Here is a 9,971-nt window from a genome sequence, read left to right as displayed (position 1 = left end):
GAGAGATGGCTCAGTGGTTAAGAGCACTGACTGCTCTTCCAGAGGTCATGAGTTCAATTCCCAGCAACCACATGGTGGCTCACAACCATCTGTAATGAGATCTGGTGCCCTCTTCTGGCCTGCAGTCACATATGCAGGCAGAATGCTGTACAGAACCCAGCTTGCTCTCTCTTTGATCCAGTGCAGGAACCCAGCCCATGGGGTGGTGGCACCTGCAGTTAAGGTGGGTCTTCCCACCTCAACAAACATGGTCTAGAAAGTCTCTCACAGTCGTGTTGCCAGAGCCCTTGTCCTGACCATCATGATGACATCATCACAAGCGTGTACCAGTTAGTTAGAGCATTGCTTCAGGAAGCAACCATTGTAGATGCAGAACCCAAAACAATCTGGGTCAGTCATAACTGTTTATTTTGTTGTTGTTTTGTATAGCCCTGGCTGGACTCAGTCTCCTCAGAGACCTGTCTGCCTCTGTCTCTCAAGTGCTTGGATTAAAGTGTGAACCAGTGCTCCTTGTGATAGGTGTCTGATGTGTTTGCACCTTAGAATTTATTACTTTTAAAGGTAGAGCCCAAACTAGCCTTGAACTCATGGCTCCTCCTGCCTCCTCAGCATACTTTATTGATGTGTCTTGGCTCGGCAATTAAATACTGGCTGTTCTTCCAGAGGATCAGAGTTCAGTTCCCAGAACCCATAAGGTAACTTGCAAACATCTGTAAGGCCAACTCCAGTGAATCCTACACTCCTTTCTGGCATCCCCGGGCACTGCACAAATGTGGTGCACAGACAGATGCAGAGTTTCTCCTACATATAAAAATAACACATTTAAAAAAAAAAAAAGATAAAGGGTTGGGGATTTAGCTCAGCAGTAGAGCGCTTGCCTAACAAGCACAAGGCCCTGGGTTCAGTCCCCAGCTCCGGAAAAAAAAAAAAAGATAAGTTCTTTGTGTGTTTGGGTGTGTATGTGTCTCATGGCTTTGGGTACCATCTTTAGGGCCAAAAGAGGGTGTCTTGTCTCTTGGAGCTAGAGTCACAGGTGGTTGTAAGCTGCCATGTGGGTGCTGGGAACTGAACCCATTGCTCTAATCATTGAGCGTCTCTGATCCATAGTCTGAGACCAGGTCTCATTGAACCTGGAATTCTCTGTTAGCCTGGCTGGCTGCCAGTGAGCCCCAGGTCTCCTTCTACCTCTGCACACCAAGTTTCTCTGTGCATTTGGGGGGTGTTACAGTCACGCCCTCATATAGCTACAGACTTTAAGTCACTCAGCCACTAAGTCACATGCTTCTTTCCCTCTGGGATCCAGGCTCTAGTTATCTGGCCAGATGCTCAGTTAGGAAGGCAAAGCTGCTCTTGGTTGACATGTGTGTATCCTTCGTTTTCAACAAAAAAATCCCAAGAGACTGGAGAGGTGGCTCAGTGGTGAAGAGCATTGGCTGCTCTTACACAGGACCCAGGTCTGGTTCCCAGCACCCACAGAAGGTACAAACCACCTGTTAGACCACTTCCAAGGGATCCAGCGCCATCCTCTGGTCTCCTGGGGCACCAGGTATGCAAGTGGTACACAGACAGACACACATGTTGACAAAACACCATGCATATAAAATAAAAATGAACAAAATCTCAAATATTTCAAGGACAGGGAAAAAGAAGAGGAAAAAGGCAAAACCTACAAGTATGAAAGAAAAAAAGAGAGAAAAAAGGAGAGGGATGGGGAGAGGCAAGACGGGGAGGGAGAGTTGGGGAGGGGCAGGACTCTATGTTAGAGATGGAATGAACCAGGTCCAGTCCTCCAGCTTCCTTGTAACTCAGCATCTCTAAGAGGATTCAGTAAGTGAGGTAACTCAATCACAGAAAAAACACACATGGTATGCAGCCATTGATAAGTGGATATTAGCCCAAAAGCTCAAATTATGCAAGATGCAATCCACAAACCACAGGAAGCTCAAGAAGGATGACCAAAATGTGAATGCTCTCACTCCTTTTTTTTCCGGAGCTGGGGACTGAACCCAGGGCCTTGTGCTTGCTAGGCAAGTGCTCTACCACTGAGCTAAATCCCCAACCCTGCTCTCACTCCTTCTTAAAAGGGGGAAAAATATCCATAGGAGGGGGTATGGAAGCAAAGTTTAGAACAGTGACTCAAGAAACGGCCATTCAGAGCCTGACCCACATGTGGCCCATATATATACGGCCACCAAAACTAGATAAGATGGATGAAGCTAGAAAATGCATGCGGAAAGAGACTGGATATAGATCTCTCCTGAGAGACACATCCAGAGCATGTCCAATACAGAGGTCAATGCTAGCAGCAAACCCTTGAACTGAGAACAGGACCCCCTTGGGGGGAATTAGAGGAAGGATTGAAAGAGTTGAAGGAGCTTGCAACCCCATAAAAACAACAATGCCAACCAACCAGAGCTTCCAGGGACTAAACCACTACCAAAAGACTAAACATGGACTGACCCAGGGCTCCAACTGCATATGTAGCAGAGAATATCCTTGTTGGGGCAACAGTGGAAGGGGAAGCCCTTGGTCCTGCCAAGGTTGGACCCCCAGTGCAGGGGAATATGGAGGGTAATAAGGGGGATGTATACGGGAAATACTCGTATGGGGGAGGAGGAGGGGAGGGAATGGGAGCTTATGGACAGGAAATCAGGAAGGGGAATAACCTTTGAAATGTAAGTAAAGAAATATATCTAATAAAAAATTTAAAAAAAAAAAGAGGATTCAGTAAAATAACTCACAGCTGACAGAACCCTGCCCTTGAGCCCCCATTCCCTCTACTGTGGCCCTTTGGAGCTCCAAGTGGGGGATATCTACCTCCATTGACTTCGGAATGGTGAGCGGTAAGATGCTAGCCTCAAAGCGGTTTTTCGTTATGAAAACCCTCCGCCTATAACCAAGAGAAGAGGCACAATTAATTTCTCCACTGGTGGCCTGTGACCATCTCCCTTTACAAGCTACCTGTCAGCCTGAGTCACCCAGAAACAGTGTCATTTGCTTGTATGCTTCGTGGGTTGTTTTGTTTTGTTTTGTTTTCAGAGCTGGGGACCGAACCCAGGGCCTTGTGCTTGCTAGGCAAGCGCTCTACCACTGAGCTAAATCCCCAACCCCTTGTTTTGTTTTTTTAAAACTTCTTTAAATGATATAGTCATAGAGACAAAAAGGCCACAAATGAAACAGGCAGGTGCTGGGTGGCTCAAGCCTGCCTGCCTTCCCGGCACTTCAGAGGCTGAGGCCAAAGAACTGAGACTTCTATGTGGGTTAAGTTGCTTCCCAATGAGCCTGACAGTCTTGAGTTTTATCCCCAGAATTAGCAGGATGGAAGGAGACTCCCACAGATTAGCATCCGACCTACATGGAGGTGCTGTGGGACACTCAGACACACAAAGAAATGTAATTTTAAAAATTTTAAGCCAAAAAGAAAAGGTTTTTTTTGTTTGTTTCTTTTGTCTTGTTTTTTGTTTGTTTGTTTGGTTGGTTTTGTCAATCTCTAACTGACAGAAGCCACAGGCCTGGCTGCTGTCCCCAGCCAGAATGGCAATGCTTGTGCCCATGTCCTCTCTGCGGTCCACACAGCCCAGCTAGGATTCCCTCCCTATGGGTCGGAGCTACTTGCTTTGTTGTTGTTTGTTTTTTTAAAGAGAGAAGCAGGAACAGAGTAAGGGTGAAAGGAGCAGGGGAGAGGGGGGAGAGAGGGTCAGGGAGGATAGGGGTAGGGGAGAGAGGGAAGGGGAGAGAAGCAGGGAGGATGGGGCAGGGGACAGAGGGGCAGGGGACAGAGGGGCAGGGGACAGAGGGGGGCAGGGGGACAGAGGGGCAGGGGAGGATAGGGGCAGGGGAGAGAGGGGAAGGAGTGAGAGGGGCAGGGGTGAGAGGGACAGGGGAGAGAGGGGCAGGGGTGAGAGGGACAGGGGAGAGAGAGGCAGGGGAGAGAGGGGCAGAGAGGAGAGAGGGACAGGGGAGGGCTAGGCTCACCCTAGATACACGGCAATCTCAGTCTTGCACACGTTCTTGACCACAACTGTGTTGGAGAAGGCGTAGAACAGCAGATCCTGCAGACAGCACAGTCAGTCAGCCAGGGGCAGGTGAGTGCCTGCCTCTCAATACTCCAGAGGATAGAGCTCAGGTCATCCTCAGAGCATAAAGAACAGAGGCCAGGATGGGCTGTGGGAGACCGTGTCTCAGGAGAACAAAAAGAAAACACTAGGATTCGATGTGCCGATGTGTGGGAAAGCTTGCCAGGAGTGGGAGGGCTGGCCCAGGAGTGGGAGAGCTGGCCTTGGTGTGGGAGAGCTGGCCCAGGAGTGGGAGGGCTGGCCCAGGAGTGGGAGAGCTGGCCTTGGTGTGGGAGAGCTGGCCCAGGTGTGGGGAGTGGGAGGGCTGGCCCAGGTGTGGGAGGGCTGGCCCAGGAGTGGGAGAGCTGGCCCAGGAGTGGGAGAGCTGGCCCAGGTGTGGGAGGGCTGGCCCAGGAGTGGGAGGGCTGGCCTTGGTGTGGGAGAGCTGGCCCAGGAGTGGGAGAGCTGGCCCAGGTGTGGGAGAACTGGCCCAAATAGATCCAGGCTTTTGACTTGGCCCATCCCACCCCCAGCTACCCCATCTTGATCTGCTGGAGCACTAGAAGGGGGCAAGTCCTGCAGATCTAAATCGGCAACATCTCCATGACACAGGGCAACAACAGGATATCTGAGAGGAGCCCAGTGAACATCCAGTATTGATAGTGTAGCAGAAGTCAGAGGCCTCAAACCAGACCACTGTCTCACTGCAGTGGAACATTACAAGTAAAGATGTGTAGGCAAAACAGTCTACTGTGATACCATACAGCTTCCACAATGAGATTTTTTTTTTTTTTGGTTCTTTTTTTCGGAGCTGGGGACCGAACCCAGGGCCTTGCGCTTCCTAGGCAAGTGCTCTACCACTGAGCAAAATCCCCAACCCCAAGATTTTTTTTTTTTTTTTTTGAGTTTTAGTTTTCTTGGCGGCGGGGTTAGGGTAGTTGCAAGACCAGAGAGAGGGTGGCTATGGAGGGACAGTTGAATGGGATTGGGGTGCGTGATATTAAATCACAAAGAATCAAAAGTCAAAAAAAGAAAACGAAAACACTTTGCTATGTAATCATACTGGAATGCAGGAGACATGGATGGGACTGCCTACCCCTTCAAGTGTTACAGGGTTCGCAAACACTTTCCCAGTCCTCACTGTCCGAAACCTAGAGTGATTGAAACACACAGCCAATAAATAATTTTAAAAAACCGCGCACACACATACGCAACACATACACAACAAAGTCAACTTTGTCCTCTAGTTTATTCCATTTTTAAGAATTTTCCTATTTATTTCATGTGTATGGGTGTTTTGGCTGCACACCACATGCATGCTGTGCCTGAGGTAACCAGCAGAGGGCATCTTTTGAGCTGAGTCACATCTGGCTGTGAGCCTTCTGAACTGAAGAGGGTTCTGTCTGCAAGGGCAGCTAGTGATCTAACCACTGAGCAATCTCTCAGTTCTTTAACTTTTATTCAGTATTCATTATGGTCTCTCCTACCAGGCTGCCTTTAGACATACTGCACAAAATGCAGTCTTGATACTTTGAGGGGTCTGGGAGTCGTACAGCATTGGATGATATTGGGAGATAGCTGCTGCCCCAGTCCCCAGAAAATGTGTAAGAGACAGGCAGGGTGATGTGGGTCTGTCAGCCCAGAACACCTGTCACAGAGGCAGGAGGCACAAGCAGGAGGATCTGCAGAGGCACTAGCTGGGTGTATTTAGCAGCAAGCAGAACAAAGTGCCCTGATTGAAGCAAGGTGACAGTAAAGGTGTAATGCCCGAGGTTGTCCTCTGACATCCACAAATACGCGTGGGCTCACACTAACATACACAAAATCCTGGACCAGTGAGATGGCTCACTGCATGAGGGCTTGCTGCATAGTCGGACAGCCTGAGCTTGGCCCTGGCAGAGAGAAATGACTCCTGCAAGTTGTCTTCTGACTTCTTACACACGCGCACGCGCGCACACACACACACACACACACACACACACACACACACACAGAGACAGGGAGAATATAAAACATTAGCCAGCGTGGCAGCATGCCTTCACTCCCAACACTTTCGAAGCAGAGGCAGGTTCGTCTCTGGGAATATGAGGTCAGCCTGGTCTACGTTGTGAGATCCTGTCTCAAAATAATAAATAACAACAAAAATCCAGGAGCTGGAGAGATGACTCTGTGGTTAAGGGCACTTGCTGCTCTCCTAGAGGGCCCAGGTTTGATTCCCAGCATCTGCATGCTAGCTTAAAATGCCTTTAATCCCAGTCCCAGGAGTCCTGACATCATCCTTGGGTCTCAGTGTGCACTGCATATGCACTCAGATAAATGCTCACATACAAAAAGTAAAAGTCAATCTTGTTTTTAAAAAATATAAAACATTGGTGGTCTTATAAAGAGAGAGAAGTATTCAAAACACCTTCAAAGGGCCCTACCACTCCCAGAAGTTCATTTACAAACCCAGGTGGAGGAGACCTCACCTTTCCTGTTCTGGGATCTCTGCCTTTTACTCATCCCTATCCCATCCCATGCACATGGTAGGGACGGACGGTGCTCAGAGCCTTAGTGTTCAGGGGGCTCTTTTCCTTGAGGTGTCTCCCCAGGCTCCTTCTATTGTTTATTCAGAGACAGGCTGAATAAAGTAGCCTAGGTTGGCCTGAAATTCCCAATCCTCCTGCCTCCACCTCCTCACTGCTGTCACAGCAGGCATGGGGCACCTGCCAGGTTTCTGTCATGCTGGAGTGGGCCCTGGTTTCACCAGGTGGGTCAGCCCTCAGCCTAGAGAGGTCCAGCTCAAGCCGCATCAGCAGTTACTTTTGGCAAGTATTTCTTAAGTTTCCCTACTTTGTTGTTGGTGAGTTTTTATTTTATTTTATTTTTTCTGTTTTGCAGCAAACTGTTGTGGTTTGACCTGAAGTTACTGTATTTTGATGCTAATTCCACTGCCCCAAGGACAGCTGCCTAGTCAAGGACTCAGAACCAGAACCACCTCTCCATTGAATTTGTAAAGTACTGGTGAGGGGCAGGTACAGGATAGAAGGAGGCCTGTCATTGGAGGAGAAGGATGGGCGGGAGAGAAGTTTGAAGGAAGAGGAGGAGACTAAGGGAGAGAGGAAGAGACAGGAGGAAAAGAGGGGCAGAGAAGCCAGGGCAGGACAAGATGGCAGGTGATGTTAAGATTCTGCTCTGTGTATTTACAGGTTGTTATTAATGTTCTCAAGGGATGGATGGTACCAGGCTTTGTATGTTTAAGTGGGCAATTATATCTTACCAATTGGATCTAATATTATTGTGTTGTGTGTTCTTTTATGTGAGGGTTTGAGTGTAGGAAAGTGTGCGGCTGGGATGTGTTTCCGCCAAGATATCTAGCAGATATCTTGGGGCACCACGGTGCGGACCTAGCAGGGTAAAAGACAACCGTTACTTTTTTTATTTTTATATTATTACAACAACAGCAAACAACTTCATTTTGGGCGGGACAGGTTGCCTGTCCTACACCTCTCAGGTCCCACAGGCTCTTGGCACAAAGTATCTTTGCATGTACAACTTACTGAAATCTGCAGACAGACTGGGACACACAGATGGTGGCATGTCCCCTGTTACCACAGTACTTGGGGGGCTGAGGCACGGTATTGTATTCAGAGACAGATCTAGCTATGTTGCACAGGCTGGTTGCAACACTCACAGTAAGGAGCTGCCTTGCCAGACTCTAGTGATGAGAATCTAGAACTCAGAGTTTCAGAACTGAGGTCCCCAGGGGACAGTTAGCAACACATATGGTGGGGAACCTGGCTATTAAGGTAGCAGCCCCCGTGACAAGATGGCTTTCTGAGCTGGGCACCAAAAATGGGAGACTCCCTTTCTCAGCAAGGCTTCCCTGTCTCTTCCTGTCTTTGTCTGGTGTGTCCCTGAACACAGGTGGCTGGCCTCTGAAAAGTGACCAGCTGCATAACTCAGCACACATGTCCTGCATTGGCTTCCCATCCACATGACCAGTTAGCCCTTTCCACCTGTACCCCTAAAAAAAAGCCCTTAAATACCCTCCTATCCCTAAAAGAACACAGCAGACATCAGCTGCGATAGTCTCCAGAGATCATTCTGTTCACACTCATGGCTGTCTTGAACCTTGCTCTCCATCTCTGTTCCTTTTGTCCCCTCAAGCTGGTGACCAACAGCCTCCAGGGAGAAAGTGGGAAGGGGGAGAACATACATAGAGACATACTTGCATGTTAGCCATCAGAGATACTAACCATGGCACCATGCACAGCACACTTCCCATGCACTCAGCTAGCCTTAAGTGCCCATGGCACAGATGCTGAGCCATGTTGGGATTGATGGTGGCACAGGTTGCAGGCTGCACAAGGAACTTGGATTTACGCACGTCTAAGGCCCTGGTTCCATACCCAGAAACAAGTTTTAGTGCTGTGCTTGGAAGGACTGTGTCAAGGTTAATTCCTACAATAGAGCTGAAGGGCATGCTGGGCTCCAGCTCTGTCCCTACCCGCCACAAACCTCCCAGCAGCATCCCATCCCAGTTAGGCAGTCGCACCGGCACACTGTTTGAGCCCTGACCACCGTGGCCACTGCTGCTAGCATCAACATCAGCATCCTGCCTGGTTCTCCACAGCTAACACCGCTCTTCAACTGTCAGGCTTGAGAAAGTCTCTGAGCATGCGTGAGGTTAGGCCACTTCGCTCCTACCCGCCTCTAGTCTGAGCACGCGCACCAGGTAAGAAGGCCACTAGCGGAACCTTTTGGACATGTGCAACAAAAGCCCCAGTAGGTCTTCGCAGAGGCAAGTGGAAGGAGTAGGCATGCGCAATATGAAAGCAGATCATGAACATTTCAAACCTGAAAGTTACACCCAGGCTCCCAGCTCCATTAGTCAGAATCGTGAGCATGTCCAAGGAAGTCTCCACAAAACGTGCATGAGCACACGAGGTTGTGGTAGCAGAGCTTTGGGCATGCATAAAATCCACCCCCTGCTTTGTGGAGCCTAAACCTGCACACCGGTCTCTTGGTACATGTCCTTGAAGCTTCAATGTTTTGGTAAACAGGGAAGACTGTCAACAAAGGCAACGCTAACAGGTGCGCTCATGCGCACGGCTTGTAGCATGCATACTATAAGGGAGGCAAAAACCATCCAAGCACGCCTCCAGTGTAGAGTGAAGATGGTGGAATCAACTGCGTAGGGAGACATGGTAAAACCTGTTGTCGTGTATCAGCAAAGAACGCTAAAAAGACTAAAGTTATTATAAAGGAGGGGTGCACTGTACTTTTCTTCCATGCCTTCAGAACACAGCCTGTAAAAAGTTTTAGATAAAAGTAGAAAACAGAACGCAGTTCTAAGGTACAGCTTGGACCGGATAGACCAGTAATTGTAGGAATCGATAGGGGCCACGCTTCCTCCAGGCCCCCTTCCTAGAGCAGTGCCCTACGGAACACCGGTTCTCCCCCGACAAGACGTCATCCCATCCCAACTGCACTTGGTTTCGCCCCGCCTCTCCAGTCACCGCTCTGAACACGCCCCTAAGTCAAGCCCCGCCCCTCGAATCCGCCTTCAGTCAAATCCCGGCTTCCCAGTTCCTCCAATCCCTCCCCGGTGGAGCGCTCCTCATCCAGACCGCAGACCAGTTCTGCCTCCTCCGTCATGCTTACTCGAGCTTACTACACCTCTCGCTTTTTCTTTTTTTTTTTTTTTTTTTCACCTCTCGCTTTTTCATCCAACTCTTCCAAGTCTTCTCTAGAACATCCTTCCTCGATCTACGCCTCCATCTCGGCCAACTCCAAGCCCCTGCCGGAGACTTGAGCCCCGCCCCTACTTCCCCCTCCCCCTCCTCCCTCCCCCGGGCTTAAAGCAGGACCCCCTCTGGTCACGCCCACCACTATATTCAAGCTCCGCCTAGCCCGCTCCAAGCACGCGAGCGT

The 9,971-nt window shown here is 49.5% G+C and overlaps 1 long non-coding RNA gene across 1 annotated transcript; it reads right to left on the bottom strand.

The window, feature by feature from the left end:
• Window positions 1–2,806: 2,806 nt before the first annotated feature.
• LOC116899191 lies at window positions 2,807–9,835 on the bottom strand. Its single transcript, XR_004387695.1, has 4 exons — window positions 9,752–9,835; window positions 5,152–5,206; window positions 3,976–4,052; window positions 2,807–2,890 (listed from the first exon to the last, which is right to left on the bottom strand). It is a non-coding gene; the product is annotated as an uncharacterized LOC116899191 (long non-coding RNA).
• Between the last annotated feature and the right edge of the window lie 136 nt (window positions 9,836–9,971).

Source organism: Rattus rattus, chromosome 4 (assembly GCF_011064425.1).
Source record: "Rattus rattus isolate New Zealand chromosome 4, Rrattus_CSIRO_v1, whole genome shotgun sequence".
NCBI lineage: Eukaryota > Metazoa > Chordata > Mammalia > Rodentia > Muridae > Rattus > Rattus rattus.
This window is presented reverse-complemented; position numbering and strand designations above follow the sequence as displayed.